The sequence below is a fragment of the Meriones unguiculatus genome, chromosome 20, assembly GCF_030254825.1.
Source record: "Meriones unguiculatus strain TT.TT164.6M chromosome 20, Bangor_MerUng_6.1, whole genome shotgun sequence".
NCBI lineage: Eukaryota > Metazoa > Chordata > Mammalia > Rodentia > Muridae > Meriones > Meriones unguiculatus.
This window is the reverse complement of record NC_083367.1, coordinates 44921932-44948816: the sequence shown is the minus strand read 5'-3', so window position 1 is coordinate 44948816 and position 26885 is coordinate 44921932. Positions and strand designations below refer to the sequence as shown.

The 26885-nt window shown below is 45.4% G+C and overlaps 1 long non-coding RNA gene across 1 annotated transcript; it reads right to left on the bottom strand.

Annotated features, from left to right (window-relative positions):
- Positions 1-3556: 3556 nt before the first annotated feature.
- Positions 3557-25982, bottom strand: LOC132649498 (uncharacterized). The gene is made up of 2 exons (XR_009587951.1): positions 25428-25982; positions 3557-5392 (listed from the first exon to the last, which is right to left on the bottom strand). It is a non-coding gene; the product is annotated as an uncharacterized LOC132649498 (long non-coding RNA).
- Between the last annotated feature and the right edge of the window lie 903 nt (positions 25983-26885).

Genomic DNA, 26885 nt, shown 5'->3' with positions numbered 1-26885 from the left:
AGAGCACTGGCTGCTTGTACAGAGAACCTGGGGTTCAATCTCCAGCATGCAACTGTCTGTAATTTCAGTCCCAGGAGATCAAATGCCCTCCTCTGGCTTCCAAGGGCACTGGCCACATGTGGCACACAGCCACACATGCAGGCAAAACTCCCATACACATAAAATGAAATGAAAATTAAAAGAAAGGGAGCTGAAAGGTGCTGAGGGGCTAAGGTGACTTGTCCCCGCAGAGAACTTTGGTTTGGTTGCAGCATCCACAGGATGGCTCGTAACTCCAGGATCTGACACTCTCCTGTCCTCTACAGGAAAAGGGCTCTAGCAATACTCACATACATACGTTCAGGAAAACACTCAAAGTAAAAATAATTCTAAAACAAAGGAAGGGCAGGCTTCAGATATCCACGAGGGTATTGATAGATATCTGGAAGAATCGAGGGGGAAAAAAAAAAGACAGGTGCTGTGTGGAGAAGGTCTTGCTCAAGTCCCGCAGTGCGAAGCCCTAAGTGGGTGGGGGTAGAAGATATTCCAAAACGTAAGGCAGGTGACCGGTCAAAAGAGACTAGCAGTGCACAGCCCTCACGAGCCCCAAATCCAGCCGTAGATTTTGCTGAACAGTGACTCGCTCTGTATGGCTTGGCAAATGTGCGGTCCCGAGAGAGAACCGCTGCTTGAAAGCGAGCCACCTTGTGGGCCTGAGAACAAGAAACAAGTAAAGCCAGAGACTGACTTCATTCTGCCACAGCAGCAGGACTAGGAACCGGGGAGCAGCGTAGAGAGCAGGAAGGGCGGGTACCAAGGCCCGCGGAGGAGTGGGCGTGGCGGGAGGCTGAGCTCGGGCGGTGGAGCCCCGGGGAAAGGTGAGAGAGCCTGCAAACTGAAGGCCCCCGAGGTCTGCCCGGTCCCCAGCCGCACCCCGCCCGCAGGGTGGTGGATACACAGGAGGTTTGGAAGAAGGAAGCCTGGTCCTCCGCCTGTGAGGAGCTCAGGACACCTCCAGCTACGGCAGAAGCCACCGGGCGGTGTGGGCTGGAGGATTTCAACAGGGTGAGAAAAGCCGGCCCAGCCCGCAGACTGCAAAGCTAAGTACGGCCAGCAGAGGCCCCCTGTACCCAAGAAGTGACAGGTCACGGGACCGGCGAGACTGCCTAAGTCCAGCTGACCTCCCCACTCAAGCGTATAAATAGTAGCCTCTAAGTTTTGAGATCTCAGGAGAAAAAAAAACAAAACAAAACCGCTATTTCTTTTTTAAATTTTTTTTTATTATGTTACATTTTATTAACTGTATCCCAGCTGTATCCCGCTCCCTCATTCCCTCCCAAATCCTCCTTCCCTCTCTCACGTCCTCCCTGCCCCTTTCCAAGTCCACTGATTGGGGAGGACCTCCTCCCCTTTCATCTGACCCTGTTTTATCAGGTATCTTCAGGACTGGCTGCAAAGTCCTCCTCTGTGGCCTAGCAGGACTGCTCCTCCCTTGAGGGGTGGGGAGGTCAAAGAGCCTGCCATTGAGTTCCTGTCAGAAATAGTCCCTGTTCCCCTTACTATGGGAAACCAATTGGTTACTGAGTTACCATGGGCTTTGTCTGAGCAGAAGTTCTAGGTTATATCCATACATGGTCCTTGGTTGAATGTCAGTCTCAGAAAAGACCCTGTGCCCAGATATATTTGGTCCTTGTGGAGCTCCTATCCTTTCCACGTCATACTAACTCCCCTTTCTTTCATATGATTTCCTGCACTCTGCCGAAGGTTTGGTTATGAGTCTTAGTATCTGCTTTGATACACTGGTAGGTAGAGTCTTTCAGAGGCCCTCTGCGGTAGGCTCCTGTCCTGTTACTTGTTTTCTCCTGTGTCCAATGCACATCCCATTTGTCTTTCTAAGTGAGGATTGATCATCTTACCCTGGTTCCTCTTTCTTGTTTATCTTTATGTGTATAGATTTCATTATGCTTAACATATCTTGTAGGACTATATGAGTGAGTATATACCATGTGTGTCTTTCTCCTTCTGGGATACCTCACTCAGAATGATCTTTTCTAGATCCCACCGTTTGCCTGCAAATTTCATGATTTTCACGTTTTTGATTGCTGAGTAATATTCCATTGTGTAAAAATACCACGATTTCTGTATCCACTCCTCCATTGAAGGACATCTGGGTTGTTTCCAGGTTCTGGCTATTACAAATAAAACTGCTACAAACATGGTTGAGCAAATGTCCTTGTTGTGTACTTGAGCAAATTTTGGGTATATGCCTAGCAGTGGTATAGTGGGATCTTGAGGAAGCGCTATTCCTAATTGTCTAAGAAAGTGCCAGATTGACTTCCAAAGTGGTTGTACCAGTTTACATTCCCACTAGCAATGGAGGAGGGATCCCCTTTCTCCGCATCCTCTCCAGTATGTGTTGTCACCTGAGTTATTCATCTTAGCCATTCTGATGTGTGTAAGGTGAAATCTCAGGGTCGTTTTGATTTGCATCTGCCTGATGGCTAAGGATGTTGAGTATCTCTTTAAGTGTCTCTCTGCCATTCTATATTCCTCTACAGAGAATTCTCTGTTTAGCTCCGTACCCCATTTTTCAATTGGGTTACTTGACTTACTGCTTTTTAACTTTGTTAGTTTTTTATATATGCTGGATATCAGCCCTCTGTCAGATACAGGGTTGGTGAAGATCCTTTCCCAGTCTGTAGACTGTTGTTTTGTTCTGACGACAGTGTCTTTTGCTTTACAGAAGCTTTTCAGTTTCATGAGGTCCCATTTATTGATTGTTGCTCTTAGAGCCTGTGCTGTTGGTGTTCTGTTCAGGAAGTTGTCTCCTGTGCCAATAAGTTATAGGCTCTTTCCCACTTTTTCTTCTAACAGATTTAGAGTATCTGGTTTTATGTTGAGGTCTTTGATCCACTTGGACTTTAGTTTTATGCAGGGTGATAAATATGGATCTATTTTCATTTTTCTACATGTAAACATCCAGTTGGACCAGCACCATTTGTCTTTTTTCCATTGAATGGTTTTGGCTTCTTTGTCAAAAATCAAGTATTCATAGGTGTGTGGGTTTATTTCTGGGTCTTCTATTTGGTTCCATTGATCCTCTTTTCTGTTTCTATGCCTATACTATGCAGTTTTTATTACTATTGCCCTGTAGTACAACTTGAGATTGGTGATGGAGATACCTGCAGATGATCTGTTGTTGTACAGGATCGTTTTGGAGATTCTGTTTTTTTTTTTGTTTCTCCATATGAAGCTGAGAATTTTTCTTTCAAGACCGGTAAAGAACTGAGTTGGTATTTTGATGGGAATTGCGAAAAAACATTATTTCAACACTTCGTCTTCCTCCCTTTGTGCTCTCCACCTTTAAAAATTATTGCAGCTGGGAGCGGTGAGTTGGAGGCCAGCCTGATCTACAAAGAGAGTTCCATGACAGCCAGGGCTGTTACACAGAGAAACCCTGTCTCCAATAACCAAGACAACAACAACAACAATACCCAAAACACCCAAAACAAAACAACAACAACAAAAAACAAAAGACCCAACAGCAAAAAAAAAAAAAAAAAGAAATAAAACCCTGCAGTTTTAATAATATGTTTATTTTGTTGTATTTAAGAATATATTTAAAATTTTTATTCCTTCTTATACAGTCATCTAAATTTTAAAAATGTATTTAATTTTGTTTTGTGTGCATCGGGGTGAAGGTAACAGACCCGCTGGAACTGGAATTACAGACGGGTGTGGACTGCCACGTGGGTTCTGGGAATTGAACTCAGGACCTCTGGAAGAGCAGCCAGTGCTCTTAACTGCTGAGGCATTTCTTCAGGCCCTCCATCTACTTTATTGGACAACATTTTAAAGATTCCCCCCCCCTTTTTTTTTTGTCCCTATTTTAACCATCCTCTTTCTGTCTCTCTGCTATGTCTTCTATTTTTTCTGGCTGGGGTTGTTTGTTTGTTTGTTTGTTTTTTATTATTAGGTTTGTTCATTTTATTTGGTGTGTGAACATTTGGCCTGCATCTATGTATGGGCACCGCATGTGCACATGGTGCTTATAAAGGTCAGAAGATGTGGCTGCTGGGAACCGAACTCTAAAGAAGCAGCACGTGCTCTCACCTGCTGGACCAGTGTTTTTTTCTCTGTGTGTGGGTGCATGTGTGTGTGTGTGTGTGTGTGTGTGTGTGTTTATGTTTCATTTTTCTTCTTACATTTATTTAATTTTGTTTTTAAGCTTTTGTGTTATTGGGAAATATTTTTACTTTTTAAAAAATATTTTCTTGGGGCTGAAGAGATGGTTCAGTGGTTGAGAAAATTTTTTGTTCTTTTGGAAGACTTGGATTCAACTCCCAGTACCCTCATCCTGGGGACTCACAATCATCTCTAACTCCAACACCTTGAAGATCCAGTGCCTTGTTCTGGCACCTTTGGGTCCTACACACATAGGGTACACAGCCATACAAGCAGGCAAAGCACCCCTACACATAAAACAAAAACAAACAAAAAGGAGTTGCTCTAAAATAAAAAAAAAAGGTCCTGAAGTTCTACTATTTTTCCTCCATAACATTCCTTCCACTCTTTGAAAAACAGGTGTATTTATTATATGTGTATGACAGGCACACCTGATGCCCAGGGAGTGTAAGAGGGTGTCAGACTCCTGGGACTGAAGTTTCAAATGACTGTAGACCACTCTGGGTAGTGGGAACCGAACTCAGGTCCTCCATAAGCTCCGTGCCCTTGGTCACTGAGCCATTTTTCCAGCCCCTGCTCTTATGTAGGCTTTATTTTTCTCTGTTTTCCCTTTTCCCCGACTCATTCATTCATCTCATTCATTTCCACATCTACCCTAACTAATTTTAGCTTCATAGTGCATTCTACATTCGAGCTCTCATTTTCTACCTCATGACCGTTGGTGGTGAGTCAATGGGAGTGTGGTAGTTTAAATGAGAATGGTCCACGTAGACTCGTCTGCTCACATGTTGGTGCAGAGTTGGCGGAACAGCTTGGAGGCATGGCCTTTCATGAGTTTCTTTGGTTATGGTGTTTTGTCACAGTAACTGGTATGAAGAGTTTGGTCTAATTCAGTGGTGTTTCTGCATCATCAGTGGTTTTGCGGCGTTGCTGGTAGAACAGTTGTTTCCTCACTGTGTGGCACTGGGGATTATGTCCTCAAGAGCAGAGGTTGCTCAAGAGGAAGATTCCAAAATAAGGCAGAAGGGATTTCCAAACTAACAGATGTATAGATTGCGTCACAGAAGCACGAGGAATATGAAGAAGCGAGATGTGATCCTGAAAGATTAACATCCCAATTCCTCGACTCCAAGGTAAAGTGATGGATGAAGATCCAAAACGTTCATTAGTGGTAATGACCAGTGGTTTCAGAGAAGATTCAAATAAGCAAATGAATACAAGCAAGAACCTGGAGAAGAAAGACAGAACACAAAAGAAAGTCAGTAAAATGGATGAGAAAATCAGTGAGATGTATAAAAATGTAATTAACATGGAAGAAAGTTTCAACAAGGAAATGAATTCTTTAAAACTGGAAATTAATTTTTTTACATAATATATTCCAATTACAGTTTGCTCTTCCTCCAGCTCCTCCTGGATCCTTCCTGTTTCCCCACCCACTGAAATACACACCTTTCTTTCTCTCTCCTTATCTCATTAGAATACAAACAGATATCTAATAATAATAAAAAGAAAATAAAAACAACTCAGAATAAGACAATACAAACAGAAGAAAAAGAGCCAAAGAAAAAAAATCACAAGAAAAACATAGATGCAGAGACACATGTTTGCACATACAAATTCCATGAAAACACAAAACTGGAAACCGTAATATACATATACAAAAGACATGTAAGATGAAAAAAAAAGCCTCCAACTCAGCTGTGTGTGATTATGAATGCTTTCAATCCTATCACTGAGGAGACAGAGGCGGGAAGATCTCTTGAGTTCAAGGCCAGCCTGGTCTACAAAGTGTGTTCCAGGGCAGCCAGAGCTACACAGAGAATCCCCGTCTCAAAAAGCAAAAAAAAAAAAAAAAAGAGAGAGAAAGTAAAGCCCAAACTGTTTGAGACAAAGTACCTTCAGAAAATGCCATTGAGTTCATTTTGTGTTGCTCAGCTACTGCTGGTCATGGGACCTGCCCTTAAGAGCGGTTTGTATACCCAGCGAGACTGTTGAAGAAAACTACCCATTCATTTGTGAGTGGGTGTCGATCAGAGAGAGCTTCTGGATTGAAGACTGGGCTTGTGTTCACTTCTGCTCTCAACAGCTTGGACCTATGCAGGCCCTGAGCACGATGCCACAGTCTCTGTGAGTTCATGCATACTTCAGTCATTCTGTGTTTAGAAGGCCGTGTTTCCTTGGTGTCCTCCATCCCCTCTGGCTCTTACGGTCTTTCTGCTTCCTCTCGCACAGGGTGTGGGGAGGGATTTGATGGAGTCATCCTATTTAGGGCCAAGTGTTCCAAGGTCTCTCATTCTCTGTTTATTGTGGGTTTCTGTATTTATTCCCATCCATGCCAGGAGGAAACTTCTCTGATGATGGAAGAGCAAGACACTGACCAATGAATAGAGCAGAATGTCATTAGGAGTCATTTTGTTGCTACATTCCTTTAGCAGAACAGTAGTATTTGGTTTTCCCCTAGGTTTCTGGCCTATCCAGTTTAGGCTCTTGGCCATCCAAGCATGGGTTCCATCTCCTGGAGCGAGGTTAAATCTAATCAGATGGTGATTGGTGACTCCCAAAAACTTTGTGCTACCACAGCATCAGTCCGTATGGCATGCAGGTCACCATTATAGATCAAAGGGTGTGTAGCCAATTGCTGTTTACCTTTCTCCTTTGGTCGTGTGCAGAGTCCCTTCCAGGACCATGAACTATAAAATGAACTTTTTTTCACCTGGTTCAATTGTCTTCTTGGAGACTTACTTCCTCCTGATAACCTAGGCCTGGTCCTGGAAGCTTCTAGCCTCCCTACAGTCTAATCTAGGCCGAGAATGTTTTCAGTCTCTGAGGCTTAATGCTTAATAAGCTAACCCTTTCTTGTTCTTACTGAGCTCTGGCTGGCTGGTTCAACTCAGCTGTTCTGGCTCAAACTCCTCTCCCAGCTAATTTATTAAACCTGGCTTCTCTCTCAGAATTGCTCTGCTTGGCCTCAAACTAACACCAGCAATCTGCTCTAATCTTCTGACTCCTCATTCTCTGGCTCATTCTGTGTTTACCTATGTCTAACTTGTTTTCTCTCCAGCCTGTCTCTGTATTTGTCCTGGTAAAACTGCCTCTTCCTTCTTCTCCCCCTCTTCCCTCTCCTCCTCTTCTTCCTCCTTCTGCTCTCCCCCATTGCCTGTTAAGCAGCTTCCCTTTCCCCTCTCTTCTGAGAGCTGGGAGTATCCTAGCCTGTCAAATCTCTGATTTGTCACTTTCTCTGCCATTCAATTAAACGTCACTTTCGAACATGGGTGCTTCCTTCTACAAACTACAACTAACTTTACCTTCATTGTTTGGGCTTAAAGGCGTGTACCACCATGCCTGGACCCAAGCTTTTCTTTACCTCCTTGCTCTATACCAGGCTGTTCTTGAACTCAGATCTGCTTGCCTCTGTCTGCTGGATTAAAGGCCTGTTTATATTCTAGCCAGATCACACAGATTTGGAAGGTCTTTGGCTGTGATCTCATGCCAGAAAAGCCATGATACGAATTAAAATTTCTCTACAACTTTCCCCTTTCTGTTTAAGCTAAAAAGTGTACAGTTTAACTTTTACAATAGAAACAAATATCAGTCTTACAAACTTAACAGTATGAATGTCCTTAGGAAGATACACTCAGTCATTGATGGAATGAGCCTCCACAATTTCAGTCCTGATCATCATCTGTCCTTCAGCAACAGTCCATTTCAGCACCAAGATTTCCCTGTTTGTCAGTCTGATGGACTATCTGTCCCTCTTCAGCTGGTTTGTTAAGCTGTCTCTGTGCAGGGGGATCTGCTTTTTGCATGATGTGCATTGCTGTCTTTCTGGGTCTCTTCCTTGAGTCGCGCCTTTCGTTTGGAAGATTCTCTTATTTGGATGACACCTCTATCAATTTTGGTGTAGCCCATAGTCTTTCATCACCTATGGAAATATACGCAAAACCTCTTCCCCAATGCAACATATTCCCTAAGTTCCATTCTGATGCTAAAACATTGTTAGTGTACAGGGTGACCTAATTCGGTAGTTTTCCACCAGTGTCTTTCAGCTAATCTTATTTCCCCTTTTTGTTTATCAAGATACGATTAGATCTTTTTTATTATTTAAATTTATTTTTCATAACATATTCAATTTATATCCTGATTGTAGCCCCCTCCCTCATCTCCTTTCTGTTCCACCCTCCCTTCCTCTTCCTCCCTGTCTCCCTCCCCTAGTCCTCAGAAAGGGGGAGACCTCCTTTCTTACCGTCTGACCCCAATCTATATAGTCTCATCAAGACTCCCTGTGTCCTCTTCCTCTGTGGCCTGGTAAGGGGGAAGTGATGAAAGAGTGGGCAACAAAGTCCATATCAGAGACAGCCCCTGCTCCCTTACTAGGGAACACACATGGAGATTGAGCTGTCTATCAGCTACACCCGAGCATGGGGTCTAGGTCCTGCATGGTCATTGGTTGGTGCATCAGTCTTTGCAGGTCCCTCTGGGTCCAGATTTGTGGTCAATTAGATCTTTATGAATCCACACATAAACTAGACATTTAGGCGCTCTCATTCCAGGCCCAGCTCCATGCCAGTGAGCTGGGCTCCACTCCAGTGAGCCAGGCTTCTTACTCATGATCAATAAGCTGTCTACCTTGATCCTCAGTTTCATTAGGCACCACAGGTTCACAATTAATCATTTTCTGTTCTCTTAGTTCCTCTGTCTAAAAATTATTTCTCAAGCCTTTATGTTATCATAGCTAATTTTTCTTGTTGTATAGCTATTTTCAACCTTTTTTTGAGAGGAAGAATGTAAGGATTACAATTAACAGTAGAGAGGGGTTTACTCTGATGGTCATAATTGCAGTGAGTACTGCGATGGCTTTTTCAAGTCATGTTTCTATCCCCTCAACTCCTACCCTTGTTCTTTTTTTTTTTTCTTTTTTTTCTTTTTTTTTTTTTATCAGTTACATTTTATTAACTCTGTATCCCAGCCCCTACCCTTGTTCTTAAGGACTCTGAAATGGAGTTTCCCATTTCTAATGCAGGAAAACCATGTTTACAAACTAAAATTGTCTTTTGGGGTGGCTTACTGTGATTCACTGTCTCAGAGGTTCCTCTGTCGTTCCTTGCTCTGGACTTGGACTGATGCTAGAGTCTCTCCAGGAATCCATCCCAACACTAGTCATTAGGGGCAAAGGCCCTAGGTAGGCACAACCTCATTTCTCCTTGCCCAGCAAGTTACGTAGGTGTTGTCTTCAACAATAGGGCCTATCATCATTTTGTGGAGAGCAATCAAGAGCTTTGGCAGTAGCCTGGGTTGTTTGGGGATTTCCTTAGAGCTCCTTTGACCAACAACTCGATAAGATGTAATTCATTTCTGGAACTGGAGTCTTTATTTGGTGATGAGGGATGTCCAGTTGGGGCTCTGTCTCCACTGTTTTTTTGGCAATTCCACTTAGATCACCTTCATATCTATCTATCTATCTATCTATCTATCTATCTATCTATCTATCTATCTCTATATGAAAAGTATACACAGAAAAATATATACAGAAGCTCCTTCTGTATTAGTTTTCTATATGACCCCTCAAATGGCTCTTAGTTTTAGCTGTCTCTCCTTGTATTTATCTTTTACTGCTCTCTTTCCTTCTCAACCCACATACATACCTATTTATTCTATTAAGGAAATTATTTCTAAAAAAGAAACATAGAACTGTTGGAAATGAACACAATCAATAAACCAAATATAAAAGATATAACAAAAATATCATCAACAGACTTGACCAAACAGAAGAAAGAATAACAGGAATAGAGGACAAAATTGAGGAAATAATATATGTGAATTTCAATAAGGAAAAAAGTATGACCATAGCAACTAAGAATTCTGGGATAAGATGAGAATTGAGATTAAGTTAAGGCATACAGAACTAATAAACAAAATTGTAGAAGATATTCTCCCAAATCTAAGGAGGGGGCCTGGATATCAAAATGCAAGAGGCACTGGGAATGTCAAATAGATGTGCTCAGAAAAGAACTTCCCAAGACACATTATTGTCCAGGTATCAAATATAAATCAAAGAAACAATGGCTTAGTTAGGATATTAAGTCAAGAGAAATAAGAAGGATAAAAATAGGAAGAAGTAGCCAGGCATGGTGGTGCATACTTTTAATCCAGCACTTGGGAGGGAGAGGCAGGAGGATTTCTGTGAATTCAAAGCAGCCTGGTCTACAGAGTGAGTCCAGGACAGCCAGGGAAATTACATAGAGAAACCCTGTTCCAAAAAGCAAACAAACAAACAAACAAACAAACAAGACTAATACTTAGACCCCGCTGGCAATATACATTGGTGTAACCACTATAGAAATCAAGATGGATAATCCTAAAAACAAAACAAGACAACAAACTAAAACCAGAACTACCATATGGCCCACGTGTTACCACCTAATTCATTCTGTGGGATGGACAAAGAAGACCCTTTCAGACAGTGAAGTGACATTTGAAGAGTGAGATGACGCTGATGGACTGTAACAACTAGAGGCCTGAGGTGGGCAAGGTGAAACTGCAGGATCCCTGAATCCAAAATGGCAATCACTAGAGAGGGAGAGTAGGGATCTTGAGGGTCCCAGACACAGAGGAACAGTCACATACCTAGGGGGCGGATGAGCGAACGCAACAGTTTCGGTTGCAGCTGGGGCTCAGACACTCCTGCCACAAGACTTAAAACAAAAGCTATAAACTTTATTAGAACAGATAATTCGATGAGGCCCAGAGGTAGGAGTCTGCCTAGGGGCTTTGGCTGAGACTTTTTATAGGCTCCTGGGGACCCTCCCTTGGGTTGAACCCTCCCTTGCATAATCTCCTTCCCTCCCCCCACAATCATTTTGTCACAGGTGCGATCTCCTGGGTGTGGGGATGGAAGAGACAACAGGGAGCAAGGAATAGCTCTTCTGAAAGTGTCTAGTCCCTGTGTTCTAGGTCTGCTTGAGTTCTCTTGATCCTCCTTCACATCCATTTCACTCCTCGTGTATTGAGGAAGGACTCCAAAAAATATCCTAGAAATACTTGGTCATAGGATTTTGTTGCTGCACCGGTCATCGTAGTTGAGAAATGGAACCATTTATTTGTGCTTATCCACAAATAAATGGTTTAAAAGCATATATACATGATACAATCATACATAATTCTCTTCAGTATACATGCATGATGGAATTTTGTTCATCTGCAAAGAAAAATGAAATCTTGAAACTTACAGGAAACTAGACGTGACTAGAGATCATTGTTAAGTGATAAGCCAGACTCAGAAAGACAAATACAGCATGTTTTCTCTTGTATAGGGACTGCAGATTTAAGTGTGTGTGTGTGTGTGTGTGTGTGTGTGTGTGTGAAAGGGGACCATAAGAGATCTTAAGGGAGGCAGAAGGGAAAAAGAAAGGTGAGAGTAAAGGAATAAATGTGACTTAAAAGTAGAAGAAGAAGTGAGTAGCACTTGCCAAGAGGAGAACAGAGAGGTAAGAGCGGGCACAGGATGAATTAGAACAAAGTAAAATGACATACCACTATGAAAATGCTGAATGAAACCTATTACTTTGTATACTAAATTAAAAAAAGAATGGAATTTTTATTGCTGGCATCAGGCCTGCATTACTGTATTACAGTCCCACATTATAACTTTGTTTTTTGTTTGCTTGTTTATTTGGTGTGTGTGTGTTTTTTGTTTGTGTGTGCGCGCACATGTTCGTGTGTTTTCCCTCCTGCTTTTGTTTTCTTTTGAGACAGGGTCTCTCTATGAATGCTTAGTTGTCCCGGAAATTCCCATGTGGACGAGGCTGGCTCCAAACTCAAAGAGTTCCGCCTGGCTCTGCCTTCCAAGTACAAGATTAAAGGTGTGCACTACCACACCTGTCTTTGAAAATAACTTTTTGCTTAATTATTTTAATTTTTGAGTGTTTTGACTGAATGTATGCTTAGCACCATATGTGTGCCTGGTGTCCATGAGCATGCCTGGTGCCCACGGAAGACAGAAGAGGACTTAGGACTGGAGTATTAGATGGTTACGAGCCACCACGTAGGTGCTGGGAATGGAACCCAGGTCCTCTGGAAGAGCAGCCAGTGCTCTTAACCGCAGAGCCATCTCTCCAGGGTGCGTACAAATAACTCCCAAAGTATCCTTGTCATATCCACATTTGTTTTTAACCAGCCTCTCTGCCTTTGTGCAAGCCTAAAACGTTCAGAACAATATTGCACGCACTAACAATCTGACGCACACAGGTTTTGCAGACAAGGAGATGTATCTGGCCAGCTGGCGTAAAGATGAAAGCATCACATTCCCCTCTGGGGACTGCGACAGGCTCTTTCCCCATGGCTGGATGTTAGTGACACAGAGCAGACTCTGTTTCTGTTTGGTAATCATCTGATGTTTGTGACATATGATGTAACTTTTCCCTCTAAAATACTTTTTTTTAACATAAAATATTTACTATCGGTGTGTGTTCCTGTTCCCTGCACTTATCCAGCTACTGAGTCACTTGTCTTTAATATAATAGGAACAGGTTCCCCACCCCCAACCGCGCCACCATCTCAGATCTCACCCTCTCCATCTCCCTTTCTTTAGGATGAGATGCTGTTGTTTTACATAGGCTGGCCCTGAATTTGAGATTCAGCCTCCCGGAGGACTGGGGTTATGGGTGTGTGACGCCTTGCCTAGCATAACGGGCCTTCTCTTAAGGCCCACAACGTCACTTAACATTTTCAGAACACTCTGCGCTAGGTCCCTTGTGGGGGACTTCCCCTGCTTGCTAAACTTTATCTTGACCAGCTGTCCTTGTGATGCTAGCTGCTTTTGGTGTCGTGCCTGGAATCTGCCATGCTATGATCTGTTTTATAGCATGATCTGAACACATGTGGATTATACGTAACTGAAAAAGCTTCAAAATATATTCAAAACATGTACTGCATGCTTTAATATTTTTTAATCCTATAGAATTTTAATTAAAAACTTTTTTTTTTGTTTGTTTGTTTTCAAGACAGGGTTTCTCTGTGTAGCCTTGGTTGGCCTAGACTTTGTAGATGAGGCTGGCCTCGAACTCAAAGTGATCTGCCTGCCTCTGCTTCCTCGAGTGCTGGGATTACAGGTGTGCCACCATACCTGGCTTAATGAAAAACTTTAATTTGTTATTTTATTATTTTTATGTGCTTGCATGTTTTGCCTGCATGTGTGTCTGCGCATACTGCACAGACTGTGCTGGTTCCTGTGGCAGCCAGAAGAGGGAGTCAGATTCCTCAGAACAGGAGGCACAGATGACTGTACCGCCACTGCATGGGTGCCAGGAAGGGCACCCAGGTCCTCAGTGAGAGATACAGATGCTCTTAATTGTTGAACATCTCCGCAGCCCCTACTCCATTCCAAAAGAGACTCAGTCCCTCCCCATGCCGAGCAGCCATGGGTCTCTGCGTGTGATCTTTGGTGCTTCAACAGACCAAACCAACCAACTAGACGAACTTGCCTGCATCCTCAATACATTCAGTTGTTTCCAAGCCTTAAGTATGGTGGGGCACACCTGGGGCCCAAGAACTTGGGAGGCTGAGGTAGTGGGACCACTTGAGCCTAAGCGGTCAAGACCAGCCTAGGCCCCAAAAAGAGAAACCATGAACTAAAGTTGCTTGCGTTATCGACCCGATATGTCAAGACCCACGGCCCCTCCGCCTCTGTCTGCTTTATTCCTCGAAGTTCTTGCTTAATAGCTCACGCTGGCCCCGAACTCTCCATCCTCCTGACTGAGCCTCCCTGAGTTCTGGGATACAGGTGGAAGCTGCTGTGCCCAACTGGTTTTGTTTTCTCTCTCCTCTGAGGATCAAACCTAGAACTTGACCCTCATCAAGTAAGCCCCCTTCTTCTGAACCACACTACCAGTCTGAGGCCCAAAGTTTGAAACCACAGTTTACTACGTCTTTCTGTTGGCACTTACTCTTTCCTTTTCTCCCCCTATTTCTTTCCTGTGCTTAAGATTCGGCCTGGGGCTTTGCAAGTGGCAGGCGAGTGCTCAGCAACTGGGCCGCATCCCCAGTGGGAAACACTTGTTCTTCGTTGTCCAGTGGTAGTGCTATCTTTTTGGGGATATTAGTAGGGCATGCATGCTGTGGCACACTCAGAAGACGGCTTGTGGGGATCCTTTCTTTCCACCTGGGGACCTAACTCAGGTCGTCAGACTTGGTGCATCTCTTGTCTCTCCGACCCGTGAGTTCCAGGTGCCTTTGTCTTTGGTCATAGGACTCAGCACGGTGTCTGGCACTCGAGGAATGATATAGTTTTTAAGATCAAGGGCCAAAGAATGGAGCTCGTTGGCTCCTCCAATGCTATCCACGCAAAACCTGCACTTCTCATTATCTGGGGTCCAAGGGAGCTAGCTTCTCAGTATTTTAGACAAATGGGGCCACTTTGCTTCAAATGCTCTGGGCTATTCAAATTTCTCTTCATACCTTCTTGCGAGATTCTTTAAAAGACATTTTATTTTAAATTATGCGTATTGGCAGGGGGATATGTGCACATAAGTACAGGTGTGCAGAGGCCAGAGGCATTGGGTTTCCTGGAACTGGAGTTAGGGCAGATGGAAGGGCACTGACTCATCGCTGCAGCCCTCTCAGGATTCTGAACATGGTTTTATATCTCAGTGATAGAACACTTGGCTAGCACAAGGCCCTCAGGCTCAGGCCTAGTACTGAAAAATAAAAAAAGATGAAATGTAATTAATTAATTTATGTTAATTAATATAAAAGCTTTACATTTGTGGGGGCCTTTCTACGTATTCCTTGTATGGACTAGTTGACCTTGCTAGGCCAGGTACTCCCAAAGGGCCCACAGGATAGACCAAGGGCAGAAAGCAGTTTCTCAAAGACATTTCAAGGAAAACTAGAGAGCGGGGTGGGGTGGGGAAGCCCCGAGAAGGGGTGAGGCGGGCAGATGTTTATTGGCCAGGTGGATCAAGCCAGCTGCAGGGACTCAGGACTGGGTGGGTTTTCCGAGCAAGTGGGTGGTACCGGTCAGCAAACAATATAGAAAGCAACATTGTTTCCCATTTCACTCTGGCAGGTGGGGTACCCCGCCCTGTAGTGGGAGGGAAACTCTCTCCTTGGCATTCCTGCCTGCCTCCCGGGCAGCTCGGGTTGGACAAGCCTCTTCCCCAGTCACTGAGATTCACCGGAGGGCATAGCTTCCCGTGAGAGAGCCATTCTTTGTTGCGTGCTAAGAAAACAGCTTTACCTATAAAGAAATAGGGCCCTTACTGCTTGGCTCTGGCTGCCCTCCATATTCCCCAAGGATTCCCCAGGAAACCTGCCAAAAATCCTTTGCTTGCTAAAATACCCCTTGATTACCTGTCACTTAAAAAATAAAAGCAAGCCAGGCATGGCGGTGCATACCTTGAAAACCGGAACTTGGGAGGTGGAGACAGGTAGATCTCGTGAGTTTGGGTCTAACATGATGTAGACACATGGTGAGTTCCATAAGGGGGCCTGTGCTAGGCTGAGTCCGTAAGACCTGATTGGCCATGTTAGTCAGTGTACCCAAGTAATGAATTTTGGTTGCGGGACTGTGTCTTACACAGTCTTTTTGGTCAAACACCAAGACCAAAAAGCAAGTTGGGAGGAAAGGGTTTTTTCAGCTTCCACTTCCACATCATTGCTCATCACCAAAGGAAGTCAGGACAGGAACTCAAGCAGGGCAGGAACCTGGAGGCAGGAACCGATGCAGAGGCCGCGGAGGGGTGCTGCTTACTGCTTGCTCCACATGGCTTGCTCAGCCTGCTTCCTCATAGAACAGGACCACCAGCCCGGGGACAGCACCACCCACAATCGGCTGGGCCCTCACTCATTGGTCACTGATTGAGAAAATGTCTTACATCTGGCTCTCAAGGAAGCATTTCCTCAACTGAGGCTCCTTCCTCTCTGAAGATTCTTGTTTGTATCAAGCTGACACAAAGCAGCCAGCAGTGACCTTGGTGTATTGATAGTTGGACCTTGGAGATCTGTCTCAGGAATGAGTTAGGCAAAAGGAAGTGGCCAAACAAGGGAATAGACCCTGGTGGCTAGCTTCAGGAAAGTAATCTAAGGTTTAGGCTTGCAATGCTTGACCCTGTTAGAGAGATCATTCCCAGCTATCCAGGCTACGCAGTGAGACCCCATCTGAATGAAGAACGAATGAATGAATTAATGGCTGTCCCTTCTCAACCCCCAGAAGCTGAGCTGTGTCTGTTCCCCTGAGTTCTGATTCAGAACTGTTACCTTCTTCCTCCTTCTTTTTTACTCTTTTCTCCAAGATGCTGGGAGAGCTTAAGTGTGCATTTTTGTTTGTTAAAACAAAACAAAACAAAAAAACCCTTAGGTTTTCTTACTTTCTCTAAAGCTTCTCTCCTCCCATGGAGCTGACCTCCATGTTGGTTTAACACACATGACATAACCCCTTATCTTCTAATACAATTTCCCTGAAGCTGCAACGATATAATGAAATGATAAAATAAGGCTGGGTCAGATGCCTCAGTGGCTGAAGATGCTTGTAAGCCGCAGGAGCCTGAGGACCTGAGGTCAACCCTGGCACTCGAGGAAAGGTGAAAGGAGAAAAGCAGTTCCATAAAGCCATCCTCTGCATGGAGGCCTTGGAACGTGCACCTCTCGGTAACAACTGATCGATTCATTAATGATAAGTAACAAGTAACAGGCAGCATTAACTTGGCAATCTGAAACAGGTTTCAACATGCAGGTATATGAAAAAACAAAACAAAACAAAACAAACTCCAGCTAAGGCTCCTTTTCCATTCTCTTTGCATTTTGGGGTCGTGATGGTTGGAAGACTGAGGCAATCAAGGACATTCTGTTTACAGCCAGGGGAAAGGGTGTCTAATCTGCCAAGATCAAGCAGGACAGGGAGAAAGGAAAGTTCGAAGTTCGCTGTAGCAGGTACCTTTGTACCCTGGTCATCACAGGCGAGGAGAAGGGAGCAGCCGATGAAGCTTCTTCCCTTGGTTTGCCAGTGATGGAGCTGAAATAAACCAGTCTTGACTGCACCGTATTGAAAACCCACGAAAACCTCAAAAGCAAACAAAATAATCAAAACAAGATGCAGACAGTTGTATCATTTGCTCCCAATAGGGGAAGAAAGAGAAGAACATTTATTTGTTTAGAGTTGAATTTTTTTTTTTGTTTTTTGTTTTTTTGAGACAGGGTCTTACTTTGGCTGGCATGAACCTTGCTATACAGACCAGGCTGACCTGCAACTCAGACATCTGCTTGCTTCTGCCTCTGGAGTACTGGGATTAAAGGTGTGCACAGCCAAGAATATTTAATTGTAAATGTATATTTTCATTTGCCAGATACACTGACAATCTTTGGAAGAACATTCAACGGCCAGCAGACTAGAAAACAAAGTAATATGCTTGGGAACTAGGGGTCAGGGATCAGAAAGTGTTTTTCTTTTTTCTTTTTTTTTTGAAATAAAGTCTTGCTGTGTTGTTCAAACCCCTCTCGATCTTCCCGGCTCAGGCAATTCTGCTCCGGCGTACAGAGTGTCTGGGACTATAGGGTGTGTCCCCTCGCACTTTTCATTATATTTTTGCATTTTGATTTTTTTTTAACCATTTACATGCTGTATCACGCTCTAAGAAGTTATGTTACTTCCCCACCCCCACCCACCAAAAAGAAAAGATTTATGAGCTGGGCCTGGTAGTGCAGGTTTGTAATCCCAGCTACTTGGGGAAACTGGAATGGCAAGTTTGAAGGGCGCCTTTGCAGCAATCCTCCCGCCTCAGCCCTTTGGGTGTTAGGAAAACAGGTATAAGTCACCATGTCTGGCCTCAAGCTCACTCATAGAAATCCACCTGCCTCTACCTCCCCAGCGCTGGGATTAAAGGCACGAACCACCGGTGCCCAGCTAAGAGAACGACGCACTTTTAAAAAAATATTCTTATGTGTGTAAGTTTTGTATACCTGGACGTCTGTTGGTCAGACGTGTGCAGTGTCCACAGTGGTCAGAAGAGAGCGCTAGAGCCCGTGGAGCTGAAGCTGAAGATGGCTGCGAGCCGCCTGCCATGTTTGTGCTGAGAACTGAGTCCTGCGGAAAAGCAGCCCGTGCTCTTCACTGCTGAGATTCCTCCAGCCGGCAGACGGTGAACTCTTTGGACTTTGGTTTTGTTGCTGTTTCAAGACGGGGTTCCTCTGTGTAACCCTGGCTGTCCTGGACTCGCTTATGTAGACCAGGCTGGCCTCGAACTCACAGAGAACCTCCTGCCTCTGCCTCCCTGAGTGCTGGGGTTACAGGCGTGTGCCGCCGCGCCCGGCTGAGAAGATGAACTCTTAAAGCAACATATTACCTTCTTTCCTGGGTCACAGCTAGCAAATTGCCCAGAAAAAAGGTTACCAGAAGAGAGGGCTCTGCACTAGAGGAGAAGCGCTGAACCACAAAAAAGGTTCAGGAAGGATGATGGCCTGCTGATTGCCATGCGGCCTCACCTTCACCACCCGGGTCTGCAATTCACGGGAGAGCTGGTTGCTCCCGGGCAGCTCTGCCTCCTCACGGATCTCTCCTTCTAGCCCATTTCTTGGCTCACCCGCTCTTCTCGGTTCTGTCTGGTTGCCAGCTAAAAATGCCACAGTCACATTTGCTGGTGACTGTTTTGTTTTTTCACCTGCGGGTGTGTCGCCACCTGGGCCAAATGTCCTTAGTTGGCCTCAACCTCCTGCACTGTAGTCTCCGTGAGTGGGTATAGCTCGGGGGCAGGGTGTGGGCGAGCGCTGGGTCCCATCTCCAAGCGCTGAATAAACAAACAGAAACTGCCTTGCTGGTATCTGCTGGCAAGATACCAGGGACATCAAACAGTCTGAGGTGAAGGCGAGGATTCCCTGCCAACCCCGCCGCTCGCTCTGTACTCCCTGTCTCTGTTCCCACCCACCGAGCCATCCCACCTGGGATCTCTGTGTCCACTCGGACTCCTTCCCCGCTCTCAGTCCCTCTCTCGCTCTGCTCTGGCAGCTCTCTCTTCCTCGTGCCCCCTGCTAACCTCCCCTCACCCTCAGTCTCTCAGCCGTTAGTCCTGTCTATCACTTATAAGTAAAGTCTGATCAAGCAGCTGCAGAAATTCAGTGGGAACTGTCTCTTCACTTCCATTGAGGCTGCATTCACACAATATCCCCAGTTCGTGTGTGGTAAGAAAGATCTTCCAGTCTGTTCCCAGCCTGCCTGCCTGTTCCTCCTACCACAGAGCAAATCACCAGTCCTTTTCTTTTCTTTCCTACTTTTTCTTTCTTTTTTCTTTCTTTCTTTCTTTCTTTCTTTCTTTCTTTCTTTCTTTCTTTCTTTCTTTCTTTCCCTTCCCTCCCTCCCTCCCTCCCTCCCTCCCTCCTTCCTTCCTTCCTTTCTTTCTTTCCTCCCTCCCTCACTCCTTCCTTCCCTCCTTTCTTCCTTTCACTCTTCCTCTTTTTTGAGACAGGGTTTAACTCTGTAGCCCTGGCTTGCCTGGAATTTGCCATTTAGACTAGCCTCAAACTCATAGAGATCTACCTGCCTCTGCCTCCAAAATCCTGGGATTATAAGCTTATGCCACCACACCCAGCCAACAAGCCTGAAGCTTCTTAATTCTCCTTAAAAAAAAAAAAAAAAAGTCTTTTATAACTCCCTGCTTTTGTACACCTGCTTTTTTTGTACTTACTGGCCTCCTATTCCGTTCTTCCCCAGGCATTCTCTCCAGCTGCCTCCTCTGTGACCTTTGTAGAGGCTTTAATTTTTTATTTATTTATTAATATAATTTTTTTATTTGTTACAATTTATTCACTTTGTATCCCAGCTGTAGCCCCCTCTCTCATCCCCTCCCAATCCCATCCTCTTTCCCTCTCTCATCTCCCATGCCCCTCTCCCAGTCCACTGATAGTGGAGGACCTCCTCCCCTTCCCTCTGACCTTAGCCTATCAGGTCTCATCAGGACTAGCTGCATTGTCTTCCTCTGTGGCTTGATAAGGCTTCTCCCCTCCCCCACCCCATGGGGGAGGTGATCAAAGAGCCAGCCATTGAGTTCATGTCAGAGACAGCCAGATCCCCTTACTAGGGAATCCATTTGGAGACTGAGCTGCCTTGGGCTACATCTGTGCAGGGGTTCTAGGTTATCTCCATGCATGGTCCTTGGTTGGAATATCAGTCTCACAAAATACCCCTAGGCCCAGATTTTTTAGTTCTGTTGTTCTCCTTATGGAGCTCCAGACCCTTCCAGGTCTTTCTATCTCCCCCTTCTTTCATAAGATTCCCTGCATTCTGCCCAAAGTTTGGCTATGAATCTCAGCATCTCGTTTGATAGCATTCTGGGTAGTCTTTCAGAGGCCTTCTTGGTAGGCTCCTGTCCTGTTCTTTGTTTTCACCTTCTTCTGATGTCTATCCTGTTTGCTCACTTATAAGTGGATATTAGACATATAATATAGGATAATCATACTAAAATCTGTACACCTAAAGAAGCTAAGAAGGGGAACCCTGGGTAAGATGCTCAATCCTCACTCAGAAAGGCTTTATTTATTTATTTTTAATCTTTCTTACTTCCCAAGAGCAAGGCCTTTAATCTTTCTTGTCTTTGTAATCCCAGAGCCCATCCTCACACACCAGGTATAATAGGTAGTCACCCTGTACATTGACTGATGAATAAAAGATATACTTAAAAATTATTATTATTATTATGAGTGTGCAGGCACAAAACATGTATGTAGACATGCATGCATGGAGGTCAGAGGACAACTTTGTGGAGTCAGTTTTCATCATCCACCTTTAAATGGGTCTCAAGGACCAAACTCAGATCACCAGGCTTTCTCAGTGAGCCCTTTACCACTTAGCTATCTGGTCAACCCCAAGATGTGCATTTCTTTGGTACTCTTTCTGTTTTGCTGTCTTCAAATATTGTCAATGGAGTTCAGACTAGAGCAGATTCAGGAAGAAGCTCTCTTCTCACTGTCTTCCTTGTTTCTTCCCATCCTTTCATCTTTTTTTTTTTCTCATTTGGCAGACCTGTGCTATGTGGGTGATGGTATGCATGATAAAATGTCCAAGCCTTTGATTTGATTCTGTTCTTAATTTTCATCCTGGTCTTTGTAGAGTTTAATAAATAAGCATGCATTGTCTGTCTTCGTAAGGCTGCAATTAGAGCAAGAGGATTCTATTACAACTCAGAATTGCCTGAACAAACAGGGGAGGCAGAACGTCAGAATCGTGCAGGAGGAAAATGCCTTTCAGGGTCTTGGAAGATACTTGCTTGCCCTGATCTTCTGGCTTTGATCTTCAAGTCTCCATTAAATGAGACATTAGCTTTAACAAGCTTTTGTGCCTGTGCCAAGGGTGTAGGCCAAAAGGTCACACTGAGAAAAAAATAACAACAACAACAACTGCATGTTGTCGTCAGAGTCAGACAATCCACCTGGAGCTGATTCTTCTCAGCTGGGACAAGGCAAGAGGAGCCATGGCTGTGACCCAAAGACAGGAAGCGGATGACCTTTAGCATGGTTAACCCACATTCCTAGAGTAACACCTTCTGCTGCTCCTGTAGCAATAGATACTACCACCCGTGCAAAGTGAGGACAGGAGGGATGGGAACTAGCCCTGGAAACCTGTAACATAGGTGTATCAGAGGTCACTGTTGGGCTGATTCTCTTTTCCTTACTTGTGGCAGTTGGGACTGAACTTCAGCTTTTCACTCCACCACTAAAGAATACCCTGTTCCCAAGAGGTCCTACCTCCAAGCACTCCCCCATCTAACCAGCACACACACTCATGGCCACAGGCACATGCTCCTTCCTTTGAGCCTCCTTCCACTTCTGGTTCCCTGTCTGTTTCAGACTCAGGGAGAAGCCTGTAACTAGGGGGCTGAGGAGACAGCTCGGTGCACAAAGTACTTGCTGTGCAAGCATAAGGCCCTAAGTTCAGATCCCCAGCACCCAGCTAAAACGTTGGATGCTGTGCCATGTGTCTGTAACTTAGTGCTGGAGATCAGAGACAGGTAGATCCCTGGGGCTTGCTGGTCAGTTAGCATAGTATACACACACACACACACACACACAGAGAGAGAGAGAGAGAGAGAGAGAGAGAGAGAGAGAGAGAGAGATAGGGAGGGAGAGAGGGAGAAAGAGAGAAAGACTATAATTATAGAATTACAGTGTAGTCCTTTGGTTTGATTTACTACATCTGGGTTGGAAAATGAAATAAAAAACAAGAATCCTCTCCCGACCATGGACTCCTATATTTGAATGCCTGGTCATTAGGGAGTGGCACTACTCGACAGGGGTGAGGAGGCGTGGCCTTGTTGGGGGAAGTGTGTCACTGGGGCTGGGCTCTGAGGTTTCAGAAGCCCAGTGGCTGCCTCCTTTCCTTCTGCCTTTGGATCTGGATATAGAACTATCACCTCCTCCCCACCATGAGGGTGATGGACTAAAGCTCAATTAGATGTTTTCTTTTATAAGAGTTGCGTGGTCATGGTGTCTCTTCACAGCAGTAGAGGACTGACTAAGACACCATGTTAGCCTTTCTTATTTTATTTCATTTTTTTGAGACAAGGTTTCTCTGTGTAGCCTTGGCTGTCCTGGATTCGCTTTGTAGACCAGGCTGGCCTTGAACTCACAGAGATCCGCCTGTCTCTGCTTGCAAGAGCGCTGGGATTATAGGTGTGTGCCACCACACCTAGCTCCATGTTAACCTTTTAAGTAGCCAGACTATACTGACATCCAAAAAAAAAAAAATACCTTTTTCTAGCCCATCTTCAAAGTTTCCCCTCTAAGGACGTCCGTTTCCTCTACAGGTGCTGTGGTGTCAGCTCTGTGATAACAACCCCTATCCTGAAAAGACACCAAGCTTTGAAATGCCTTGGAATGGATCCTCTTCCTGTGGACAAAGCCAACAGTGCTCTTCACAGAACCAGGACACCAGGAGGCAAGTGACAGTGTAGCCTTCTCCTTTCCCTTCCCACTGTTTTCTTTTACCCTCCCTAGGCTGACCAGGCTGGCCTTGAACCCACGGAGCTCCACTTGCCTCTGCCTCCCAAGTGTTAGGATCAAAAGTGCCCCACCATGCCTGGCTCATTTTTGCTTCTTCTGCATACAACCCCTTCCCCCCTAGACGCCCAGGACTTAATTAGCTTCTGAGCCCACCAAGTCACAGAATCTTGCTGACGGGAGAGTATACAAGAGGGAGAGAATATGCTCCCGGTCCTCAACCTCAGCCCTTCAACTGCTACTTCCTTCCTGTCTGCTTGCTTCTTAGGGGGGGCCAACCATAGACAGAGGGACCTGAAACAATAGAAATTTATTCTTTCACAGTTCTGGACCCACAAGTTCCAAACCAAGATGTCAGCCAAGTCGTGAGGGAGGCTTTTAGCTTAAGTCTTAGTGTCTCGGGCCTCAGCTATCGTCAGTGTTCTTGGTTTTAGATGCTTTGATCTAATGTCTTAAAAAAATAGCAATAAACATACATCTACTTTTAAATGAAGATATAAAAGGCGCTGTGTGTTCGCCACGGGATGTTAAATAACTACCTCTGTCTTTACACAGTCTTCTTCCATCTCTGCATTTGTATGTTTTCCCCCTAACATAATATTTTTATTGAGTTTTTTAGAGCTTCACATAATACACCCTGATCACATTCTCTTCCTAGCCTTCCCGGGTCTACCCTCTCTTCCTTGTGGCCTCTCCCGAAGAAAAGAAGAAGAAGAAAAAAGAAAACTGAGTCATTCCCCACCCCCAACCCTGCCAGAAGCCACCTGCTGTTAAGAGCTACAGTGCAGGATCCCAATCACAATTAAGAGTTCTCTTTAATGGTTTCCTGTCTAGACTGTTTCTTTTTGGGGGGATGAGGTTGGGGGTTAGAAGTTGTCACAGATGTCTTCTATGTCTGTCATTTTCAGCTGTGAGTCTACAGTTATTGATACCTTTTTTTTTTAAGGTTTATTTTTTATTTATTACATATACAGTGTATAGGCTGCATATACACCTGCGTACCAGCAGGGAGCAGCAGACCTCATTATGGATGGTTGTGAGCCACCATGTGGTTGCTGGGAATTGAACTCAGGACCTCTGGAAGAGCAGTCAGTACTCTTAACCTCTGAGCCATCTCTCCAGCCCGCATCTGTGTATTTTTAAGAGAATAGCAATCGCCTTAATCCAGTGTTATATCAGTGCGGAGGAATTTTAATACAGCAACATGGCTGCTCTGGAAAGAGATCACATCCAAAGACATAGGTCTGTTTGATCCAAATGGAGACAGACATGCCCTTAGCACACACCTTTAATCCCTTTGGCTGGAATACACACCCTTAATCCATAACAGTGACATCTAATTGAGGGGCAGACAAAGTGATGAATCAGAGAAAGATCTGACAGAACGGGTCAGAGATAGGCTAAGCCCAACTCTCAGAAGAACAGACAGGAATGAGAAGCTACTTAAGAGAGCATCAGAGAGAGAGAGAAAGAAAGAGAGAGGAAGGAAGGAAGCAAGCAAGCAAGCAAGCAAGCAAGCAGGAGAGTTCTTGGAGAAGGTGCAGTTCAGGGCAGTCAACCTTGACAGCGCAGTTGGCGAGCTGCTCTTTACCTCCGGTTCTCTGACTTCCAGTAGCTCTTTCTTCACCTTCTTTCCCTCATGTGGACATACTGGCTTCTGTCGCTTGCTGCGCCTGTCATTTACTAAAGGAAACTACGCTCCCCCGAAGATGAGGACACAGCAAAACCTGTTCCTAACCGCGGCTGCAAGTCAGAGGACCTGAGCAAGCTCGCGCTTTAACCAGGCTCGGCGGACCCACCCTCCATACGTTGTCTCAGTAAGATTCCTCACTTCGCTGAGAAAATTGAGCGATGAAGCTTCAGGGATCAGAACAACACGATCCTGCTCAGCAACCCCACTGTCTCCCACCCCAAAGCCAGCCTACCCACTCGCAGCCCCTGTGGCAGCCTGCTCCCCCAGCTATCTCTGTGTTCCCTTAGTCTCCCTTGTGTCATCCTGTGTTAAAGCAAGCCCTGCGGTGACCCCGCTCCTTTTTAGCTAATACCGTCTCTCTCTTTCTTGGTAGCTAAACTGGGCCTTGGGGAGGGCGCCTGTACTCTCAGCACTCTGGAGGCAGAGGCGGGGAGATCCTGAGTTTGAAACTTGCTTGGGCTACTTGGAAATTTTTCCCCTATGGTCCACACTCTCCCTCCATTTCCCGTTGTCTTAGGGTTTCTATTGCTGTGGCGAGATACCACGACCACGGCAACTCTTCTAAAGGAAAACAATCGAATTGGGGCTGACTTACGGTTTGGAGGAAGTTCACGGTCATCAAAGTGGGAAGCATGGCGGCAGCTGGGCAGACGTGGTGCTGGAGAGGTAGCTGAGAGTTCCACTAATTGGGATGGAATTGGCAGGAAGAGAGAGACACTGGGCCTGGCTTGGGCAATCTGACACCTCAAAGCCCTCCCCCGGTGACACACTGACTCCAACAGCGCATAGGTCCTAATCCTCTCAAATTACACCACTCTATTGGAGCCTATGGGGGTCATTGTCATTCAAACCACCACGCCCATCCACCAGCCACTTTCTTCGTGGAGCAACCCAGGCCCTTCAGTGGGATGCAGCTACTCTCTCCTCTCTCTTCAATTCCAATTCTGTTTGCTCTCTCTCAAGGCGCCCGTCCTGCTTGGCGTTGTGGCTGGATCTGTAGAAGAATGAGGGCAGGGCTTCTGGACTTACCCCCCCCCACTCCCTACCCCCACTCCGCCTTCTATTAATATCTGCACTATGTGTGCAGGCTGTGGAAAGCCAGCTGGTTCCGGGCCACGAAGCATTCCACTCGGCCCTGCCGAGGTGTCTGTTGCCCTCCAAGCAGCAGGATGAGTGAATAAACTACACCGGCCTTGAGAGGCAGCACTTGACAGCAGGCACGCTGCAGTGTCCCAGGGTCACAGCCTCTGCAGCTGCGTTCAGTGAAGAGCAGTGACTGGTGCCGATTCAGCCAGGGACAGGGCCCTGAGAGAGCAGCTCTTCCAGTGGTGGCTATTGTGTCCTCATTCCTTCGCTCGCTCACTTGATACTTTCGTAGATACAAGACGACACATGAATAGGTGGGTTTCACCTCACGTGGAGTTTACGGGGCCAGGGTTTTCAGTCCACACCCATTCCTTTGCCTCCTAAGACTCCTCACCTCCACCTCCACGGCTCCTTTCTCATTCTCTGGCTGCTAATTACTGAACACTGCGTTGTCCACTTTTCGGTGGTTGGAATAAAACACCATGACCAAAAGAACTTACAGGAGAAAGAATTTACAATTCCAGAGGGATAAGAGCCTGTCATGGTGTGTGTGTGTGGGGGGGGGGGGCTTGCAGCAAACAGTGAGCATGGTGGCTGGAGAAAGAAAGCTGGAGCTGGGGTTCACATCCTTTACCAAAAGCTTGAGGAGAGAGCGGACTGAAAGTAGGGGAAGTAAGGTAGGCTTTGCTCTCAGAGCCTTCTTCCAGAAACATGCCTTCTGCATCCACACCAAACCTCCTTCACTTCCCCAGACAGTGCCACGAGCTGGGGACTAAGTATTCAGCTGTCAAGACTGTGGAGACCTTCCTTCCTTCCTTCCTTCCTTCCTTCCTTCCTTCCTTCCTTCCTTCCTTCCTTTCTCTGTGTAGCCTTGGCTGTCCTGGACTCTTTGTAGAGAAGGCTAACCTCAAACTCACAGTGAGTGATCCACCTGCTTCTGCCTCCCTGAGTGCTGCGATTAAAGGTG